The sequence below is a fragment of the Alligator mississippiensis genome, chromosome 14, assembly GCF_030867095.1.
Source record: "Alligator mississippiensis isolate rAllMis1 chromosome 14, rAllMis1, whole genome shotgun sequence".
In the NCBI taxonomy this organism is placed as follows: domain Eukaryota; kingdom Metazoa; phylum Chordata; order Crocodylia; family Alligatoridae; genus Alligator; species Alligator mississippiensis.
The window spans coordinates 20,228,979-20,252,245 of record NC_081837.1 but is presented as its reverse complement, the minus strand read 5'-3'; the positions used below and the strand labels follow the sequence as shown (position 1 = coordinate 20,252,245).

Here is a 23,267-nt window from a genome sequence, read left to right as displayed (position 1 = left end):
CAGGGTACCCATGTAAAGATGGTCCTTGAGCTGGGTTACTCTCACTGCTGCGTGACAGCACAAAATGAGAAATGGGGGCTCAGGAAAAATGAGCATCTGGCTGCATAGTGGCATCATAGTACCTCGAACCCCATCAGCTGTTTCTCCTGCATTCACCATCTCTTCCCAGCCGCAGGGAAGCTATCCCGAGTTGCTTTAGTCAGAGGCTTCACTGAACCAGGATCTCTGTGTTGTTAGCAAAGAGGCCTCCAGTTCTGTAGGAACAGCCTAGTTGCTGGTTCATACAATGCCCCAGTGACACAAGAAAATCTTTATACCACAGCAGCCCACCCAGTGTCACTAATCCTGTCATGTATTATTGAGGCCCTTATTGTATTTCCCTGACTCCATCCTGGGAAGTAACATTCCTAATGTATACCAGATTATTAAATTCATTCCCCAACTCTCCTGGCCTCAGATCGCTTTGACTCCCTCAGACTGCTGAATGGAGAGAGCCGGTGCAATGGGCGAGCTGAGATTTTCTTCAGCGGCATGTGGGGCAGAGTCCTGGATGATCAGTGGGACATGAACGATGCTGGCATGGTGTGCAGGCAGGTCCAGTGTGGAGTGGCTAAAAAACCTATAACCCGTCAAAGTCTGAGCGAAGGATGGGCCCTCTAGGGCTAAGAGGTGCACAGTGTGCAGAACATGAGTCTTGTCTGACGCTCTGCAACACCAACTTGTCTGAGAGAGAGCAGGCAGGAATTGCTGAGGACATTAGTGCCATTTGCTCAGGTAATTTGCAGGCCCTGACCATCCCAGAGCCTACAACCCCCTTGCCCTCCCTGATATATGATTTCAAAAAGTTACAAACAGGTTTGGGCCCCAGGCCAAGTTCTGACATGTTTGCAGTGAACTTGTAAGTATTATATTCCAGGAAAAAGCATAACCATGTTGTGCACTACTAGTGCACTGAAGCAGGCCCTCTCCCCCTCTCTCTTTGTTAAAAAAAATTGATGAAAGAATAACTGATCAAGTCTAATAAGGTAAAATACAATGTCGTTATTTACAACTCAATTTTCCCTCAAAACTTTTCTTATTATTGGAAATGTTTTTTATTATCACCAAAATGGTCTAAAAATAGTTCTGTCTATTTTTTTTGCAGAGCAAATAACTAATTTCTGTATTGGATAAAACTATATAGTGGTATAGAAATACAAACATTTCAAATATTTCCTTGTCCACCACCAGAAAAGTGTAAGTATACAAAGCAGCCACATGAAACCCATGTGGATTGAGAGTCCTGCAAGTACTGGCTTGGCCCTTCTCGAGCAAACAAACCTTCTCATTATGACGTGTCATTGTGAGGTTTCAATTTTCTAACTTATGATTTTCCCTTATTTAAAAGAAGGAGAACTGGATTCAGTGATGGTTTATTTTTGTTGTTACGGCTGGCATTTTATCATTGGAAAAGAAAAATGCATTCTTATTTTCTGTAACTGTTTACTAAAGACTCCACAGCAAGATCGACCATAGGTGTGTAGGTCTGGGAGCCCTGCAGTAATACAAGTTCTTCGTGTGTCTGTACTAGGGCTGCGCGAAGCTTTTGGTCCCTGATTTGATTCAGTAGAGATTCGGCCCAATTCGGTGGCTGAATCTCTGAATCCGAATTGAATCAGCGGACCCTTGAACCTCTCTGAATCAAATTGAAGCCCTACAAATCAATTCGGGGAGATTTGGACATAGACACAGCTTTGAATGTTTTTTCTGCATAGCTCTAGGTAGCAGGCGGGTCATGAATGCTGCAATGCTGAGGCACATGGAGTGTCCCACAGAAGCACGGCGGGCTCCCCAACGCGCTTGGCAGCAGACCCGAAAGTGGATCAGAAGCACTTCCGATCCACTTCTGGATTCACCATCGAGCACGTGGAGGGCCCCCCGCACTCCTGTGGGACGCTCCGTATGTCCCAGCATCGTAGTAATTACAAGCTGCGTCTGGTACCTCAAGGTATGTAGAAAAAACAGTTAAAGCTGTGTCTGTCCGAATTGCTGATTCTCTGAATCAACATCAAACCTTCGGATTCAGATTTGGTTGAATTGAATCAGGGACAGTGATCTGAATCAACGAATCAAATCACCGTTCCTGATTTGGGCCGAATCCAAATCGAATAGGGCCCGCTTTGCACACCCCTAGTCTCTACCTCATGCACAATAACATTCCTACAAAAGCCTCTTTTTCCACGCACGTTTCAACAGCAGCATGAGCTGTGGCAAGAAAGAGCCTAGTCCTGCTCCATGGTGTCAGGGAAAGAGCTAGTCTTGATTTCAGTGCGAGTAAACCTGGACCCCATCCCTCTAGTCTACAATCAGGTGACTGTCAGTATGGCTTTTCTGGCTCAAAGTCCCTAGCAGAGATGCAGCTTTCACTGGCAAATGCTCCTTGGTCAATTAACTTAACTTTAAGCACACCTCTTAATCACAACCTGCTGGAGACAAGCTCTCTTTTGCCTTTTCCATTTGCATTTACATCAGGAATGTTACCAGCACAGCTATGTTGATTATTTTTTTTTTTTCTTTGCCAGGTGTGACAATTACTCATAATCTTTGTCAAGATAGGTATGCTGGCAAATCTGTGCAGGAGGCTACTCCGGGAAGTGGAAGGGACTTTCAGGTGGACATAAGCCAGACTCTCTCTCTCGCGTTACACAGCCAAACAAAAACAAGAAACAAAGTGGAGCCATGTTTGCTTTCATTAGTATGCTAGCACCTTCCATGCTTGCTACAATATGAGAAGTCCTCATTTCCATTGATTTGTTGCGTATTAGTGAAGTAGAAATAAATGAGGTTCTCTGTGCAGCATGAATTTGAGTAGTCCAAGGGCCTGACCAAGGTCCTCTTTATGCTGTGATCCTACTAAATAACAAACTGACATGGATCCCAAGGTGAGACTCTGGCAATATTGGGTGGAAACAGCAATGTTATGTAAAGAAAGTCCAGAACATCTGCAGAGAAGTAGGAATGAGCTGTAGCATGATCCCTCACTACTACTTTATTTTTTAAAAATCACCTTTTACATTAAAATGCGTACCTGGTAAAAAGGATTTACTGAACTATTTTAATATTCAGTAGAAGAATCTGTTTTCATTGGAATATTCAGATTTTCTCGTGAAAGACCTGGCTCCCCACCCACAAATATTGAATATATATGTGCATGTGTATGTATATATGAATGTGTGTGTCTATGTCGCATGCAACCCATTTAGATCAAGAGTACTGGGGATACTGTTTTTACCATGCAGAGTTAAAAACAAAATCAAAATGTGGTTATGCCCTGTAAGAATTCCAAAATGGGCTAATCTTACCCTGGGACTTGTAAGTGGAATTGATTAGATTTGGTGTTGTGACACTTTTTCTTTTTGCTGATAAGTGTGTGTTCCTTCCTTCAAGACTGCACAGAGAAAATATGCAAAGAGATCACAGGTACCCTTGTTGCAAGACTTTTTTTCTCAGGCCCTGTAGATTCCTTTGCTGACATCATTTTTCATGCATATATACTATGAGTTTAGATGCAAACTCATAGTAGCTGGAGTTCACTGGAGTCTGCTCCTGCTCCCATTATATCAGTAGAAAATTGCTTTTCTCTTCAGGGAGAACCAAACTTATCCTCTAGAGTAAGAACTTGCTCTAAACTCAAGCATCACATTTCATTCTTGCTTCAGAGTAAAATAAGGGCCTCATTATACATGAATTTTAGGCACCTCCTAGAGCCCTAAACCCTTGGATTGTCTGTATATTAACACCTGACACTAGTTGTAAATACATTTTAGGATGCTTAAAGCTATGCTTCTGCAGGGCAGATTTATCCCCAATCTGTGTATCCCAGCTCCTTTTCCATTTCTGTGCAGCCAGTCCGACAGATGAGCTGCCAAGATTGCATCCTGGGATGCTGGAGGACTGCAGTGCTACAGGTGGGGGACAGTCAGGGCAGGTTTTCAGCCTTAAGGTGTGACTGATCCAAACTCAAGTTAGCACTGAGCAAAACACAAACAGCTCAACGTGCAACAAGGACGAAAAATAGCTTTTAAGACTGTTTTCCCTCATGCTCTTTCCTCAGTAATTGTTCATCAGTTCAAACAAAGACCATGTTGTCGTTTGTTGGTGTTGTTTTTGTGGGTAGAGGGCTGGTAACTTCCCTAACTAATAATACATTCTCAGGGCACAGTTGATGATAATCTAGAAAAACATTTCTAAGTACTCAGATTTTCAAAGAACAGCTAGTATATCAATTTTTTAATCCCCTGGCTACCTGTAGCCAAATGTATTTCCCACAGGACATTCCTCTGTGATACGTGCTACAGTTTGAATCTCAGCACACTCACACTTGGCATCTTTAATAAAATTCCATTTGCAAAGTACCTAGTTGTCCACCTTATTGAACATAGTCGAGCCCTGCCTTGGTAAAGCAAAGCCAGGAGATTTAGATGTGGGGTTCATGATAAGAAATGTATTAATGAGGTCAGTTGTCTTGCATCGCTGGGTCCATTTTCCTCGATATCAAAGTTTTCATGATTCAGTTCTTTTCCCACACTCCAAATCACCTTCTTTGACATAAGTCTTGGCATATGGGAATCATCAAGTTCCTCAAAAATTGGTAGTGAATTGAATACAGGCAGGTTTTTTTTTAGACTCTAGCTCCCTCCACACACAGGATAGCAGAGTTCATGTGAAATAGGGCTGCTCAGTCATAAGTGCAGCTGCCTAATCGCACACCTGCCCCAGGTCCATGTACAAAATAACCATCACACAGTCATTGTCTCTGTAAACGCAGGTCTGTGACTAGGGGCAGGTCCATGGCTAGGGGCTTCTGGTAATCATGTATCTGCTCTCCACCTTGCCAACACAGGTGATCCTAGCAGAAGTACAGAACCACAGACAGCATCGCTCTCAATGTCAACAATAGCAGACAAGCCTCTCTCCATCCCATCACAGTTGCGATCCTTGTGAGGATGCCTTGGGAGGACAGGCCTCTGCCTATGAGAGCAAACAATAATAGAGAACAAAAGGCCTGTGTGAGTGAAATCCCTTGTGATTTCCGGTTCAGGGCAATGAAGACCCTTCTGCAAGGCACTTGGGTGGGCTAGTTCTGTGCAGCTTTCTCCACGTAGCCATTCTTAGTAGCCAGCGTACTGCAGACTACATGCACACAGACACTTTGCCCATCACTCTAAGCTTTGGGAAAGGATCTTGTGGGTTGGGGCTTTCAGAAGGAGAGGCCAGACCTGGAGCAGGATACTCAGCAAAAGAGAAAAAGAGAAAAACACAAGCTCTTCTCCCACTCCAGCCACAGCCTTCCCAATGTAAGCTTTGGTTACAGCTTAAACTGTGTCCCAGTATCCCTCCCCAGCCCATTTGAGGGATGAATACCTGCCTGACTTCAGGGAGGGAATGGCAGCAGCAGGGCTAACTGCCCCACCCAAAGCCTTGGGGCTTGAGTAGCAGCGCCCCACTAAGATTGGGACTTTCTCAAACTCCTGATGCAGCAAAGTGTGTATTAGGAGAGAGCATAACTGACAGAGGATCAGCCTAGCCCCACTGTGCTCATTCAAGCTCTCCAGGATACCAGGCAAGAGCTGAGACACTGGGCAACACTCCCTCTCTCCAGCAGACTCTGTTCTTCAAGATCCGGGGCTTGTTAATATGTCAGCCTAGAAAGTACTGTAGTTTTCAAAATACAGCCTACCTGCTTCGGAAAAAAAACCCCAAACAACGTTGCTGGTAATCCCACTGTTCATTACATGCAAGACATAGGGTGAGAACAGTTCCTGCAAAAAGAAAAAGTCAAATCTTCATGCGATCTAGAGGATGCAGAGCAATGAGCAGGCTCACACTCTTGCTGCTCCTCCCCAGTTAGGTGCTACAAGCCAAGATCTTTTTCTCTGCATTCTGACTTTCAAAAACAAGGTGTATAGTATACGTTGGTACATGCTGTATGCGGGGAACTATGATATGCACCTTTTAGTTGCACCATCACTGCCCTACTTGAATGTTACTCATTCTGTACATGATCCTTTCCAAATGAAAAGACCAGTGAAAACACAAAGAGTATTTTTGGGAAGCTTTACCTGCCATTTTGGAACAACAACAAAAGGCATACCCAACCTTCCCAGGCAGCCCTCCAGACATTTTCCTACAATTCAAAGAAGATGGAAAGGGTTTTCAGAGTACTTAGTGTGACAGCTTGATTGTTGGCATGTACGCATGGGTAGGCTTCCTCCCATCCAGAGAACACATCAATAATAACAAGAATGTACTCATAAGAACAGCACTTAGGTAGCAGCAATTTAAGGTTACATTTGCAGCTGACAGTAGAAGTTTCCTCTATTTAGTAAGATGGGAATTGGAAATGTGCTGAGTTTTGCCCTTGAGCAGAAGGGCCATCACAGCATGTGGAACTGCAACGGTTAAAGAGTGTCTCAAAACTAGAGAATTTGCCTTTTCAACCAACAAGGCAGCAGCTGCAAGTGAATGGAGGCAAGGAGGAAGTCCCGCAGCCACGGGATCAAGGGCAGAGCTGTATTATGCAATTGGGCGATGCTTTTCACCGTGCAGCTGAGTGAGTACTCCTAAAGCGATTTCTTCCTATTCATGACAAAACAAAGTAAAGGGTTTCTTATAATTAGGGAGTCCAAGAGCGGGAGCAACAGCAAGGGCTTGCTTAAGGGCCACAAACGCTTGTTTGGCTTCAGGAGTCCAAGGGAGGGGTTCTGGGGTGGTATCATGAGTAAATGCTTGCAAGGGTTTTGCAAAAGCAGCATAACCCAGGATCCACTGTCTACAATAACCCGTTGCACCTAAGAATCCCCTCATCTGTTTTCTAGTCATAGGTTTGGGAATGTTGAGGATAGCTTCAACTCTACTAGGGCTTCTCTGGTTTTTCTGCTGCTTCTGATACAGAAACCAGTGACCAGCAAAACCATCTCGCACGTGTTCCTTTTTGGGGTTTTTTGTTTTGTTTTGGTTTTTTTGGGGGGGGAGATCTGTGTTTTCAAATGTCTGATTGCATAAGGGCCTTGAATGCTGTATTGTAGTGATCTTAAATGAAGGGCAGCAGTCATGCAACCGAGTTGCAATAGGTTTAACCCAGTCAACTCAGTGCCTTAAAATATTTTGAGGAAAGGATTCCTTAGGGTGATATCTTTTATTGAAGCAATTGCATAGTTGGGATAGTGTTAGATAAGCTTTCGAATGCAGGACATTCTTCTTCAGGTGGCATGTTTTGGAAATAATATAAATGCTATCTTTTGTGGTTTAAAACAACCTGAAACTATTGGGAGACTCTGATTGGATGTAGCTTATCCACATCCTCTCCCTATTGGGTTTTATTTTACTTGTCTTTGAAGCTTCTAGTGTTGACCACGGTTTCATTCAAGATACCAAATCACCTGGTTCACAAGTCTGATCTAGTGTGGCAATTCCTGTAACTTGTCTGAATGCTATTTCTAGTGCAACTGCTTAATTTGAAGGCTTGTGAAGCTATGATTTCAGTATAAATCCCATCAGCTTTGCCATTCATTCAGCTTACCCATCTTTTCACTCCCTCTTGTTCAGGTTCAAGAGCGGTTTGTGGCTCATGGAAATGACAGACTCAAGCTGATTGTATTACTGTGTAGTGAGGATGATGAGACGGTCCAGAAAGCAGCTGCGGGAGCTTTGGCCATGCTGACAGCAGCACAGAAGAAACTCTGCTATAAAATGACTCAAGTGGTAAGGAGTGAAATCTGATTCCCAAAGACTGAATGGTGTGAGCACACAACTCCATAGCAACCTGGATTTATTCTTGTTCAAATATTCATGAATTCAGTGCCACTACCTAATGTTAAGTTTGGTAAAGGTTTGCTTTTCAATCACTGGTGATAGCTAAAGTCAGGATTCAGGTGACTGGCAGAACAGTACAGAAGTACTTGGCTGGAAAAGCAGGAAGAATTAAAGGACATTATCAAAGTGCTTTCCTGGGCAGAGAACTAAAGCAAGACAGGTTGATGAAGGCTGCTTGCTCAGCCTCTGTTTCCATGGGCCTAATATCTCCATTTCTCAATTTAGCTATCAGTGATTCAAAAGCAAACTGTTACCAGACTTTAACATTAGACTTTAGGTAGTGACACTGAATTCATAAATGCTTGAACAAGAATAGTCTGTTTTCTGAAGAAAGCGTTTAATTGAGTACAGCAATTTGGAATTTCAAGTATGTAACAAAGACAACAGAAACATTCTGCCAAGCTAAGACACAGTCCAGTAAGACACAGTGACAGCACACACAACTTCTCCTAACTTAAAACGAAATGTAATAAGCCAAAGAGAGACAACAGGAAGCCTTGCATAGCTCTTACATAATCCTGAGGGCAGAATGTCTCAAAGTCTCCGCGGGATCTGCAGGTCATCTTAGAGGATAAGGAGGAGATCCCACAGGCTTCATCTTTGCCTGGGTTTTTAGAGGTGAATTTGCACCACCTGCTCCCCCTTGAGTGCCTTGATCATAACATGCTTCTCATGTCCAGTCCATCATGTATTGCATACCCCACACAACTAATTCATTCAGTGTCTTTGTCTCTTCTCAGGGGTGTTGGTTGTAGCCGTGTTGGTCTAAGGACATAGGCAGACAAGGTTCTTTGGGTAAATGTGATATCTTTTATTAGACCAACTAAATAGTTGGAAAAATTGTTCTTTGCAAGCTTTTAGGCCCAAACACCCGTCTTCAGGCTCTCTCCCTATGCCTGAAGAAGGGTGTTTGCACATAAAAGCTTGCAAAGAACAATTTTCCAACTATTAGTTGGCCTAATAAAAGATATCACATTTACCCAAAGAATCTTGTCTGCCTCTGCCTCTTCTCATGTATTCCAGTCTCTCACCCCTTACAGGTTCTGCTTTGAAATGTAAATGTAGTTCCCTGCTGTCTGGTTATGCCAGCTGTTTAAGCAGCCTGGTAACCCTACCCTGCTCCCTCAGGTCACATAGCTCCAGAATCAGTTAAAGGCCCCACATTTGTGACAACTGTGCCAGGTTTTTTCCAACAAAACTGTGGAAAGGAATTTGTTATTCTACAGTCAGAAGACACCATCTAGCATAACAGCTTGATGGGGGATGAGCTTTCATGGGAACAGAGAGAAATTTTCACGGGCTAGCATCAATTGTTCCTGTCTTAAGTGACCACTTTCTCCCCACTGAAAAGGACCTTACCTAGTGGCAGGCCAACCTTGTGCTCTTAACTGAGATTTTCCCATAATATAAAAAATCTCCAGTTGGTCATTCACAGTTTTTTTTTCCTTCCGTTCAGACAATTCAGTGGCTGGAAATCCTGCAGAGGCTCTGCTTGCAGGACAGTGTGGATGTTCAGCACCGTGGGCTGGTTGTTGCTTACAACCTAATCAGCGCTGACAAAGAACTCGCCAAAAAGTTGGTAGAGAGTGAGCTCCTGGAGATCCTGACAGTCGTTGGCAAACAAAAAGATGACCCCAAAATACAGCATGCTCTTGACGCAGCTCGTGAGTGCCTTGTGAAGTGCATGGACTATGGGCTGATCAAACCGCTGTCACGGGCATGAGGACATCATTGTCTATTGAGAAACGGCAAGGAAAGGGAGGCCACCAGGAGGTCTGGAAGTCTTCCAGACCTGCATAAGGACACTCAGTCCCATGGCCAAGGCTTTACTGAGCACTGGCTTTGTGTGTTTTGTCCTGAAAGAAGGTAAAACTTAATGATATCTAGGTACTGCAAATACCTTCAGTGCCAGGATGCAGCAAATTTCCACTGAAAGAAGCAATATGGGAAGCACATTGAAAAGCTGCTGCTTCAGGAAGTCTCAAAAAGGATACAGAGAATGAGTGGACTGTTTTCACAAATGAAAATTCTTTATTTCAGCAATTCCTAGCAATGGAAGAACAAGCACTAGGTTTTATTTCCTCACATCAGATGTTCAGAAACTAGTTCAGATTTGTTATTTAAAAATGATTGTTTCTTCTTTTGAATTGGAATGCAGGCATTTAGCATGCGAGAGCACTGGGTGGATTCATAATAAACAGCATCTTTGCTCTGTGGGTTCCTCGCAGTCTCCCTTTGATTTAATGAGTCTTTGTTAGTCAGAATTTACTGAGGGGAAAAGAAGTGAAGACAGAGCTTGCACTTTTTCACCTCAGAAATAGGCAGTGCTGTATTGTCCTCTGATTATTCATCCAATAATATGAGTCACTGATTAACATCTAGATAAATCTCGGAGAACACTTCAGTATGTGCAGAGACAGTTGCGCATGCAGAGACATCATGCACGACTAGAGACTATGATAGAAGGTCTGTCCGTAGGTAGCTAGTATTGCGAAAATTTTCTAAAAGCCCTGCAGGGACAAGGATTCACAAGGGAAGTGGATTCAGCTAGTGCATACGGAGCAATGTGACCACACACTTTTGGTATAGATGTAGCAAAAAATAAATAAATAAATCTATCTTTCCTTCATAGAAAAGACCTTATGTACCTCCGTACAATACATAAAGCTGCTTTTTGGCTCTGGGTGCCAGGCACGATAGAAGGTTAAGAGAAACGTCCTGCTCTGCAGGGACTGGGTTGATACTAACACAGTGATCCTTTCCAGGCGGGACAAGTAGAATTCACACATCCTGGTCCAGCTGTCTCCTTTCTGCACTATAGTAATTCTCAGGCAAGAACAGTTGGTGTGCAGGGAAGTAGGAGAGCAGATAGGTGGAAAAAAACAGAGTCTGTCCGAGAAGTCACTGAAAGGTGGGCAGCAATGGGCTGCGACTGCTGCTTCTATGCTACGTTCTATTTTATTACCACCTCATCCCCACCCCATTTGTGCAGCCCATGCTCCTGACTCTGCTGCCTGACACCTACATTGTAAGCCAGGCTATTCTCTCTGTGACTCGTCTATATTATGCCTCCACAATTCTTCATTATTACAAACCCTAGGTGTTCCTATTGTATAAATTAAAAATAATTAGGGGCCAACCCTTGGAGAAAGCTGTCGATCTGTGTGACCTGTAGTACTGAGGCAGTCTCTGCTGAAATGGTGCAGGTTATGTAAGTTATGGGTTTATTCAGTAAATATCGGAAGTGTTCTGATAACGGCACTTATGGCACGTGAACCACCAGAAGAGGACTAAGCTACGGTGACACAAGACCAGAATATCCACCCACATGTTTAATAGGCTTTTTGATTCTGACCTAGCTTTGTAAAATGTACTTATTCCCTCAGCATCACACCTTGACTAGACTGGCCTCATCTCTCCCAAGTGTCTAGATGTAGGGCATCCCTATAAAATACTGACACCCTGAGCAGGGATCTTCTGTCCCTTCCTACCAGAACTGTCCTCCCTCTGTTCAGCTCTCTAAACCTGCTTATTTCCCTACCCCACTGCAAACAGGCCTTGTTCAGTCTCATGTGCCACATAACTCTTCTGATTTCCTCTGCCTGAGAAGGTACGAGAAGCCTGGCAGAGATGCAGCTGAGCCCAGTCCTGCTGCCAGGCCAACTCAGACCAATTCTGCCACTCTGTGTTTGTACGCTGTCCCTCAGCTGAAACCTGCATGGCAAGCATGTCTTTTTGGTGCATTTCCTTGCAATCCTGTATACTCGTATCTTTTGATTTCCCCTTTGATAATGGCTACCCTTAAAAGAGATGGACGATAGGTAGGTGGAGATGGACCTCGGGGGGGAAATTACGGGTAGGTCCTCAGTTCTGAGGCAAGAAGGGAGGCTCTCTAGTTTCTTACCCCTGCCCTGGACTATAGCTCCAAGGTTCTCTATTTAATCTCACCCTGGCTCAAAGCTTGGCTTAGTTTTAATTTATTCAACAAGCAGCCTGAGAGCTTTGAACACAGCATGTCAGAGTTATCTCACCTCACACTGAAAGGAAAAGGCCTCTGGAAATTTTGTGGTTATAAATTTTGCCCAAATTCACCAAAAACAAATGTAATGCCAGAATCTACCTAACTTGGTAGAATCAATTGATGGATCACTCATATCAGCCGCACCACTTCCATGTGCGAGAGCTCCTCTGGGAGCAAACAGACAGGGCCATAGGGAGAAGCTCCAGTTCAGACTCTCCAGTCTGCTCACTCCCTACCCTGTCATTCCTCCTTGCTCGCTGTGCGTGAACCAGTGGTGCACTGGCAGGCAAGAGAGATTTGTCTTAACTCCCTCTGCAGTGGGCAGACTTGCATGTCCTCACAGGAACTTTGCTTTCCCGCACTGACAAGAATATCCTCAGTCCCCAGTGGAATCCCCACCCCACGCAGAGAAGCCAGTACAGTGTCCAGCTACATTTTTGATGCTTTAAAAATAGCAGTACCTCGTTCTTGATGAAAATAGCAGGACTTCGTTCTTGATGAATATAAAGTAAAATGTTCTCCTGCCCCACAAACCTGGAACCAGTGGCTGAGGTTCCTTTGGGGCCCATTTATGCACTCTGAGCTGGAGATAAGCATACTGGGGGAATATATCCAGGAAAATCTAGACAAAGGATTTATCCACCCACCCATCCAGGTCTCCAGCTGGGGCTCTAATCTTCTTTGTTCCTAAGAGGAGGGATCCCTCCACCTCTGTGTGCATTATAGAGCTTTTAACAGCGTAACTAGCCACAATTGTTATCCACTGTTCCTTATGAATGAACTTTTTAAGCAGCTCAGACTGGCCACAATATTTTCTAAGTTAGATTTACAAGGGTCCCTGTTGCAGGGCACTGTTGGTGCCTGCTAAGATCAGAGCAAAACAGCCAGCAGGTGCTTGATTGTGGCAGCCAATTTTTAGATCCCTGGCTGCCTATGTAAATAGAATAGTTGGCTGCTGGCAGGCAGGCAGCAACATTGCCTGGCTGCTAGTATCACCTTGGAGGTAAGGGAGGAGCTGTAGGGGATGGCTAGGAGGCTCCTGGTCCTGGGCATGACCTAAAACTGCACCCTGCCGGGAGTGTGTGGCCTGGTGGGGCTTTCAGTGGCAAGGGAGCCCCCAGAAAATGCCAGGCCAATTACCACCCCGGTGAAAGGTGGGTTGGGGTACCTTAATAACCCTAGCTCCCACAACTGGGTGGGTTACCCCATAAAAGGGTCAGGAAGGTGAACCTGAGAGAGAGGGCTATAGACTCATAAGCCTGATTTGGACTCCCTTGACTGGTCAATGATGGGGCCTGGACCAGAAGGGTCGAAGGGCCAGGGCCCACCACGGGGCATGCCCAGAGCTGAGGGGCTGGGGTCCTGAATGGCCTTGGAGGTGAGGCTAGGGCCTGTGTGGCCAAAGGTCCTGTGGGGACCATGCCCGAGAGGGGAAATAGCTTCAGGGAGCTAGGTAGCTTGAATGAAGGCGGGGTAGGCCGCCGGAATGGAGGGATCTTAGAGGGGTCCTGATTGGAGGATTCTGGGGCCCAGTGTGGGGCTGGTGAGATTAACATCAGTGGATGCCATTGGCAAGGCATGGGCTGTGGTGTAGGGGAGGAAGAGAGCTGTAGATAGCGCCCCCTGGCATCAGGGCAAGAAATGGGCACCCTCCCACTTAATTAACAACGTACTTAAATGTCATCAAGGTGTGATGGGTGAGAAAGCAGGCGGTTGGCCCAGAACAGGTGGGCGGGGCATTAGTAGATCGACCCCCCAGAAGACCCCCTGTTACAGGCCCACAATTTAGTCTGAATACAAGAGAGAGACAAATGGAAAACCATTTTTTTGACCTGTTATGGGCATTTTGAATATATGGTCATGCCTTTTTTGGCTTTGTAATATCTCTGCTGTATTCCAGCATTTTGCTAATGGCAATTTTTGGGGCATGCTGGATCAGTTTGTCATAATCTACCTAGACAACATTTAATTTTGTTTCTGATGACCCAACCCATCACGTAGACAGGTTTTACAGAGGCCCCAGGAAAACCATTTATATGCCAAGCTCAAGAAATGTGAATTTGATAAAACCTCAACTGAATTTCTGGGATATATCATTTCTCCCAAGGGTCTGACCATGGACCCACACATGATAATTGCAGTCATTGAGTGAGTCACCGCACAAGAGGGAACAGCAACGTTTCCTAAGGCTTACTCATTTCTATAGACATTTTATATGGGGGTTTTCACACCTTAGCCCAGAGGTGGGCTATTATTTGACCTGAGGGCCACATAGGGAGTCTTGATCAGCTGTTGTGGGCCAAGTCAGCACCGCCACTTACCTCCCTCCTCCCCAACAACTCACCAAAACTCCCTATTTGGCTGTGAGTGGGTAGGAGTGGCGTGGGAGAGGCAGAAGAGGCTGGGGTCACATGTTCCTGCCCTCTGGGGTACATGTACATGTGCTTGCAAACCATCAGGTGCTGCTCTACATCCCTCACCTCCAGTTTCATAGATTTCATAGACATTAGGGATGGGAGGGACCTCGAAAGAAAGAGTCCAGCTCCCTGCCCTAGGGGCAGAAGTCACCTAGAGTCAAAGGGTCCCAGCAAGATAAGCGTCCAAACGTTTCTTGAAAGTGTCCAGAGTTGGTGCTTGCACCACCTCTGGGGGGAGTCTATTCCAGGCCTTGGGGGCTCAGACAGTAAAGAAGTTTTTCCTTATGTTCAGCCTAAAATGATCTTGGAGGAGTTTGTGACTTTTGGACCTTGTCTTAGTTGGAGTGCTCTGGTGAACAGGCATTGCCCCAGATCCTGATGCACACCCCTGATGTACTTATAGGCTGCCACCAGGTCACCCTGGAACCTGCGTTTTTTCAGGCTGAAGAGTCCCATGGCTCTCAGCCTCTCTTCATAAGGCCTGTTCTCTTGCCTTCTGATCATGTGCGTGGCTCTCCTCTGGACTCTTTCAAGCTTCTTCACATCCATCTTGAATTGTGGATCCCAAAATTGGATGTAGTACTCCAGCTGCGGCCTCACCAAGGCCAAGTACAGTGGGAGGATGACATCCTGAGATTTACTTGAGAAGCATCTATGGATGCAAGCCAGAGTTTTGTTCGCTTTACCAGCTGTGACATCACTGGTGGCTCATGTTCATCTTGTGGTCAATCATGACCCCCAAGTCCCTTTTGGCCGTGGTGCTAGCAAGTGTAGCACTGCTGAGCCTATAAGCGTGATGCGGTTCCCCTCCACCCCCCAAGGTGGAGTACATTTATACATATTGAATGTCATCAGGGTTTTATCTGCCCACTTTCTAAGCCTATCAAGGTCAGCCTGGATCACCAGCCTATCCTCGGATGTGGATGCTCTACTCCAAAATTTAGGGTCATCAGCAAACTTGGCCAGTCTGCTTCTGACACCAGTGTCCAGATCATTAATAAAGACATTGAAGAGTACAGGTCCCAGGATGGAGCCTTGGGGGACAGCACTGGTCACGAAGCTCCATGATGATTCACTTCCATCAGCTACAACTCTCCGGGTCCTACCAGTTCTGGGATCTGGGGCTGGAGCTCCACACACCTGCCGGAAGTGGTGTAGTGCAGTGCAGCAGGAGTAAGAGGAGGAGCTGCTGCTGGAGTTGGGGGATGAGAAGCAGCACCTGGCTGGCAGCAGCCACCCTGAGAACAGCCTACTGGAAGCTGCTCCTGCTTCTGCTCCTGCACATGGGGCTCCAGCTCCCAGAAAGGCAGGCAAGAGCTGGGGCAGGAGCCACCTGGCTGAAGCTGCTCACCCTCACACCCGGAATGGTGTGGCGCAGCACGGTGTAGGGGCAGGAGGAGAAGCAGCTTCCAGTGGCTGTTCTCAGTGACTGCAGCTGGACAGGTGCTGCTCTGCACCCTCCTCCAGCAGCAGCTCCTCCTCTTGCACCTGCCCCACCATGCCATGCTGCTCCCAGCAGGTGTGCAGAGCTCTAGCTCCAGATCCCAGCTGCCTTTCACCAGCAAAAAGGGAATATCATATCAATACAAAGGAAATATAGTACAGGTCAAAAAATCAAATATTAAGTTTGATTAACACGCCTGACCTCTGAGAAACTCCAAGGAATTGGTAGGTATTGGTGCTAGAGATTCCATAGTGCCTTCTGGTATGCAAAATGGTGAAATAAAAATTAAATTTCAGAGCTGTTCACACATTCAGAAAAAATAACAATAAAAAGCAGGATGAAGGAAAGCTCAATAGAGACATAAGGAGGGATAAAATGGGTGAATGTTAAGAGATACCTACTGCCTATTGTAATCAGGTGACATATTATATTTTTCTCACATAGACGTCCCCAAATTCAATATTTACCTTGTTTTTGAAAGGAAAAGGAAGAAAAGAGGTTGTTCCTGAGTTATAGCTATGGAGAGCAGGGACAGAGCCTAATCTTTACTCTGTTGAAAGTGTCACTAACAGAGACCATGCCATGCAGGAGCAGTTAAAGTGAGAGGAGATAACTTAACACTCCACTATTCCCATCTTTTTCCAACATTGCACCTAGATGCCCAGAGGTCCTTCCTGCAGAGAGAACTTAATGCTGGACCAGGGCTCTGAATGGGTCAGGCCTCCCCTCAGGTCTCTCCCCATTCCAGAGAGCAGAAAGCTCTTTATAGCCTTCTTGACTATGGAAGAATAATAGAGCAATTCTTCTGATGCAAAGAACTCAGAAAGATCCCAACAGGGCAGAATGTTTTTGACACTGCAGATTCCTTTTTGAAGTCTCTGGATTTATCTTGTGAATCATGTGTACATGTTTGCACACCTAACAGTGCTGATTCTGCGAGGCTTCCCATGGCACCTATAAAAAGGCTGCATGACACCCAGGATGTTGCAGCACCCTGCTTGAAAATAATTGTTCTAGAGACAAATCACACAGACACATTTCCTTTGATTCTTTCCCAGGCATGGATAATGGTTTTTCATATAGTTTCATAGTTGGTAGGGTCAGAAGGGACCTGAGGAGATCATCTAGTCCAACCCCCTGCCGTGGCAGGAAAGAGTACTGGGGTCAAACAACCCCGGCCAGATGTTCATCCAGCCTTTTTTTAAAGACCCCCAGGGTAGGAGCCAGCACCACTTCTTTTGGAAGTTGGTTCCAGGTCCTAGCCGCCCTGACAGTGAAACAGTGCCTCCTGATGTCTAGCCTGAAACTACCCTCCGCTAGCTTGTGTCCGTTGTTTCTTGTAACTCCCGGGATTACTCGGGGGAACAGGGACTCTCCCATGCCTGCTGGTCCCCCTTGACTAGTTTGTAGACTGCCACTAGATCCCCTCTCAGCCTTCTCTTGTGGAGTCTGAACAGGTTCAGTTCCCTCTTCCTCTCCTCATAGGGCCTGCCCTGCTGCCCCCTGATCATGCGGGTGGCCCTCCTTTGGACCCTCTCCATATTGGCCACATCCCTCCTGAAGTGCGGTGCCCAGAACTGGACACAGTACTCCAGCTGCGGCCTGACCAGTGCCACATAGAGGGGGAGGATCACCTCCTTGGACCTGCTTGAGATGCATCTGTGGATGCACGACAAGGTATGGTTGGCCTTCCTGACCACGTCCCCACTTTGTCGGCCAATGTTCATTGTGGCATCAATGATGACTCCAAGATCCTTTTAAGGGAGACATATCTTTTTGATCATTTTAGGAACAGGATGCCCAAAGAATAGGATCACCCAGAGGCACCCCTTGGAAATTGCCAGTTCTTAGCTTTTCAGTCAAGAAAGGAGTGAAAGGTAAGAACTGGCAATTTCCAAGGGCTGCCTTAACTCTGCAAATGTTGAGAAGCACTGCTCTACAGGTTGAACCAAAGCACTTTGGACTTTACACTGTGAACCTTCACTGCCTGAACTAACCCCCCCTGTTGTGTAACAGATAGAAAAGGTCAGAATATTTTCATCAAAGCACAGGTTTTCATCAGACAAAAAAGTTGTTTCAATGGCCTGGAATAGTGTGCTAAATAGTATTGATTTTGAAGAAAATCCTAGTGGGGGAAAAATTCTGTTTCATTTTGTCAAATTCTGACTTTTGGCTTTAGAATTGTGTTCATTTGTTTCAGGTTATCTTAGTCTTTTAGATTTATATTTATTACTGATATTGTATCAATGCTAGTGCAATTTTAATTTCAGAAGCATTGATGTCAGCTGCTATTTTTGTACCTATTGAAACATTTTGATTTACAAAACAAGATAATTCCTGTCCCTGTTACAATGAAATAGCTTAATCTGGATCTTAATGCTGTGCGGTTAGAACAACCAACACAAACCCATGTAGATTAACCAGTACCAACAATGACTGAAAGGAACTTATCTTTGGCTGAAAATGCAGAAGTGCGATGTTTATTTCTTTATTCCTTAGATTTAGAAGGAATCCCAAGAAGGCTTGCAGTGGCTCACAATAACAGGAAAAAAAACGCCACTATACATACAGAATAACCTTATGCACAAAGAGAAATAGGAAACATTCATCTTGGTGAAGTAACATTTTGTTTAGCAGGAGCCTGTTTGGGTTTCACTTTAGCAGATTCAAACACCAAACTAGGGAAACTGGGACAATTTCCTGATCTTACCCTGTTAATAAAAAGAAGCAGATTTTCTCTAGTGAGTTGAACTGTTTCAGTTTAGGTGCCCAACTTGCGACCTCTTCAAGAAGCCATGAACCTGTTGGGCTCTTAGCAACTAACTGCCCAGCTGCCTGGTCACTTGTGAAAATCTCTGCGGAGTGCAGGAGCCGGCTACTTGGCTAACAGAAGAGTTCAGAAAACTCTACTGATTGCATGGGATTTGCTCCACATGAACATCAACCTACATGTCCTTTCTGTTAGAGCAGGTCAAATGACACCTTTAAAGCAACTCTCCTCCATTCAAAATGAGACGTTTTCCACACCTGCAGAGGATTAGATGCACAGGATGGGCTCAGTGAGCTCTTGTCTTCCCCTAACTTGACAGCTCTCAGCGTTAAAAAGGTATTGTGACTTCCTGAGGCTGCAGTGCAAGACATACAACTTTGAAGAACCCTCCACTTTTCTTGGCTTCACCTGTGTCCAGGTAGTGAAACAAGTCCTCTCAGTTTTGGATTTCCACATCTTTCCTCTCAGTGTAGACTGAACCTCCCTTAGCATCAATAATATCTCCTGTCTCTGCTGGGGTTACCTCAAAGTAGTTGCCTTGATACAACCAGGTGTACTACCATGAACACCTGAAAAAGGAAGTGGTCTCATATCAGGCTCTGTTGGCTCCTAATGCCTGGTATGAATTGCTTGTCTTTCTAGCCTAGCACAGGGGCTGGCAACCTTTTTCAAGCTATGGGCCAGAAGAACCGATTCCAGCCCAGCATTGGCCAGTTGGTGTTAGTGGCATGGGGGCTTTCCCGGCACCTCTACCGAGCTACGCAGCTGGGCGCTGCACCTGCACCACTGCCACTTTTCCTAGCTCCCCACTCCCTGGCTGCAGTGCCAGGGGAGCTGCACCAGGGCTAGGAGCTGGCAGCTGCTTGTTATGCTGCTGCCGCTTCCCTCTATGAATCCAGCCTGTGGGCTGTCCACCGCTGACCCCTGGCCTAGTGCATTCCTCTGAAGATATTTTGGAGTGGATAGTGTCACAGGATGACCGGTTGCAGGGGTTGGAAAGAGACCTTGTTAGGTTATTGGCAGGGACGGGAGATGTTTGTTGTGTTGGGCAGAGGAAGAGGCAGACTTCTGGGCTGGTGGTCAACATCTACGTTGGGAAAGCCCCCGTTAATGGTGAGTCAGAAGCACACAGAGATAAGGAAGGTTGCCTTTTTCAGAACAACAGCAGAATCCTATTTTTAGTGGACTTGGATGCCTAAGTGACTCTGTGGAAGTCCCAGAATATCAGTAACGCTTTTTAGGAAACAGTTAGAATCAGGTTTGGACTGGTCCTTAGAGGTTCAGGAAACAACCTTTCCCAATTTCCAGCTTTTGGCCTGGCACCAACAGCACTCCTTTAAAGTGACAGCCTCAGATCCAGACATCAAGGGAGGCACAGGGATTTCTGATGATTCACGACTGTGCTCAATAGCGCCAGGAGAAAAGTAAGAAGCAAACTCAGTAAGGATCTTACGCCTTGTACAATGTTATTCCATTTTCCTGCTGCTAACATGCTGAATTATTGGGGGTAAACTAATTAAGTCTTTACAGGTTGTCTAGGAATGGTCCCCGAAGAGGTAATACTCTCCTCCTTTTTCAGCCATATCAGTTTGGTTAAGTGGCCAGTAATCAATGCACGACCACAATTAACACCATTATAAAATGCTCTTTTACAGCACCTGTTTCTAATGGACAGCTTGTTCACTGGTGGGTGAGAGAATTCAGCCATTCATCATGCCTGCCCAGCCTGCTGGGTACATAATTTAATCTGTTCTGAAATACCTCCTTGATTGAGAAGCGCTATGTCCATGTTACAGCTCTAATATGCTCTGAGTGAAAGGGCTAAGTGATGCATCCTGCCAGCATGTCGCACAGTGTAAATCTGGATTCAATGCTGTAAAGTCATTTAGTGCAGCAATAGAGTTGAATTCAGGAATGACTCAGAATCATAAAAAGTGGGTTTGGAAGGGACTTGGGAGATCATTTAGTTCAACCCCCTGCTCAAAGTAGGACCATCCCCAACTAAATCATCCCAGCCAAGGCCTTGTCTACCCATGTCTTAAAAACTCAGCTTAGGGCAGGATACGGCTCTTTGACTGAGAATGCCAAAATGATTAGTGAGTGTGACTGTCGCAATGTTTGGGTGCCTGGACAGTGAGACAAGCCAGTCTTCTGTGTTTGCAAGCGCATATTTGTCCAAAAGTATGCAGAGGAATTTCCACGCTAGCCCCTCTCACACGCTGTACCTAACTGGACTCGTCAAAAGTAACATCATGTTAATGTCCTCAGTAACTGTATAAGGAGGCTTTCAAGGGAGTGAGAGAAAGCTTAGTGTGTTTTCTCTTTTGGGTGAGAAATGATTCTTGCACGACTAGTTAGACCAGTTATTCTCAACCAGGGTGCTGAGGCAATACTAGCCTCAGGAATCCTTTCAAAGGTGCCATAGCACCTGTGCAATATTAGCACACTTAGGTGTGCAAGCACCTGTATGATTCATGAGATAAATTCAAGATATTTCAAATGGGAATCCATAGTGTAAAACATGTTGACCTGTTATGGTCTTTCTGAGTTTTTTGCACCCGAATTGCTCTATTATTTTTCCATAGTCAAGAAACAAGTGAAACTTAAGAGCTGGCATTTTCCAAGGGATGACGTAATGTCTAACTCTATGTCCTAAGAAGTATAGAGTTCAACATATTGCTTAGCCTTCCAATGTCATGCTCCTTGCCGTGGAAACTGCAACCACAGAAGATCTTTACTTCTGTATAGCATGTTCATCCCTAGATGTGTAGCTAGATCTAGAAGTAAAAAGAGACTGTGTGCAAAGGAGGACAAAGAGACTGAAGACCTGCTTCAGCAGGCACTTCTCTTGGGACAGCTTCAGTCAGTGTAATGCCATTTCTGGGTTCTAGAGAGAACTGCTGGCTGATGGGAGCAGTTTGTGCTGCAGATAGGGATGTTTAATGGTGACTGATGAATATCAGGCTAACAAAAGTATTTTCCTGGAGATCAGCAGAAGCAGCACAGCAACAGGAGACCTCCTTTCCTGTTCAGAAACGTACTGCTACCAGGATCTGGAAACTTGCAATCCCCCACCATTATCAGTCAGTTCTTAATTAATTTGGAGTCAGCAGTTCATTGTTGAGGTTCCTGTGGTGGTGGTTTGTGTTGCTATTGAAAGGGTAGGTTCACTGCACATTAGAGTGTCTTGTGTCTGAAATGAATGGTGTCTCCTAAAATCCAGTAAAGGCAAATGCAAGCTTGTAGCAATGAACAAGGATCATCTTACTAAGAATAATGTACACCTAAATATCTACATGTATCCCTGTAACCTGCAAATCCCCACCAGATTTCATACACAATATGCAAAATCTTGTGACGGGCTAGCTGGCAGTGACTTAGCCCAGGGGGTTTGCCAGGGTAAAAGATGATTGGAGGACTTGGGATTCCCTTTCCACATCAGTCTGGTGATGATTTTGCCCAGGGGTTTTGAAGGGGCAAAAGATGATTGGAGGACTTGAGATTCCCTTTCCTCACCAGTCAGGCCCCAGAGACTCACCCTCCATGTCCCCTGATTGGCCTCTTGAGTCACCTGGAGGAGGATAAAAGGGGCAGCACAGCTGACTCAGGAGAGACCAGTGAGGGACCACAAGGAAAGAGTTCAAAGAGCTGGGCCAGCGGGGTGGGAGCAGTGGAAAGGGTCCACTGTGTTTTCTCCCCCTCCAGGTACCTAGGCCCTATACTTCTTGTCATTTGACATTTTGTATTTTGTGCCTTTTATATTTCACCAACCAGCATTGTTTGTTTTGCTGTTTGCGTTTTATATTTTGTTAACCCTGTCTTTCGTCAACTGGATGAATATGTCTAAGATTGTACGTGTCTAACCTTTGTTGAATCCTGCCCCCTCGGGGCCTTGTAGTGTCCCCTATACCCCCTGGTTTATACTGGTTATGGTCCCAGTACTGTTCTCTCATTAAAAGGTATATGGTTAAGTGCCCATTGGTAGTCTGGCTCTGCTCTATAGGGGGAGGAGAGTCCCTACACCCCCACAGCGCTTGTGCACCTGCTCTGATCCCCCCAATTGGAGAGGGGGTACCTCTTGGAGTACTGCCTGGGTTACAATTTCATGGGTTTTCTCTGAAAACTGGGGATAATAAAGTGATTAACTTCACAAAGTACTTTTCAATGTGAAGGTGACAAGCTTTTATTTATTAATTTGCCAGGGAACAGGGCAGCCCTGGCAGGTGAAACATCTGCCCTCTATAAATAGGACATACAAGCTTTAATGAGCATGACTCCATTCTCTACATGCAGTCAGAACCTAAGGGCATCCTGGGCAGACTTCTAAACAACTCTTCATTATTAGTCTTGATATATATTCTCACTGTTCATTCATTCATTTGTTCAGTTTGTATGTCACCCCTCAGGCCCAGATTATAGCAGGGGCAGGCAATTATTTTTGGTGGAGGACCGCTTACTGAGTTTTGGCAAGCCATCAAGGGCAGCATGACAGGCAGCCAGGGACAGATAAATATTAATTTTCTAAATTTGGGGGGGCCCTGCGGGCTGGATAGAATGGCCTGGCAGGCAACATCCGGCCCGTGGGCTGCATTTTGCTCACCCCTGGATTATAGCTTTGAGGACAGCCACAAAAGGGCAGAATGTTTTTAACACTACAGATTCCTATTGGAAATCTCTGGGTTTATTGTGTGAATCATGTTTGCACACCCAACAGTGCTAACATTGCATTGCTCCCTGTGGCACCCTTGAAAGAATCACTGA

At 45.4% G+C, this 23,267-nt stretch overlaps 1 long non-coding RNA gene across 1 annotated transcript; it reads left to right on the top strand.

The window, feature by feature from the left end:
* Nucleotides 1-1,825: 1,825 nt before the first annotated feature.
* Nucleotides 1,826-10,070, top strand: LOC132244747 (uncharacterized). Its single transcript, XR_009456494.1, has 2 exons — nucleotides 1,826-7,743; nucleotides 9,311-10,070. It is a non-coding gene; the product is annotated as an uncharacterized LOC132244747 (long non-coding RNA).
* The last annotated feature ends 13,197 nt before the right edge of the window (nucleotides 10,071-23,267 follow it).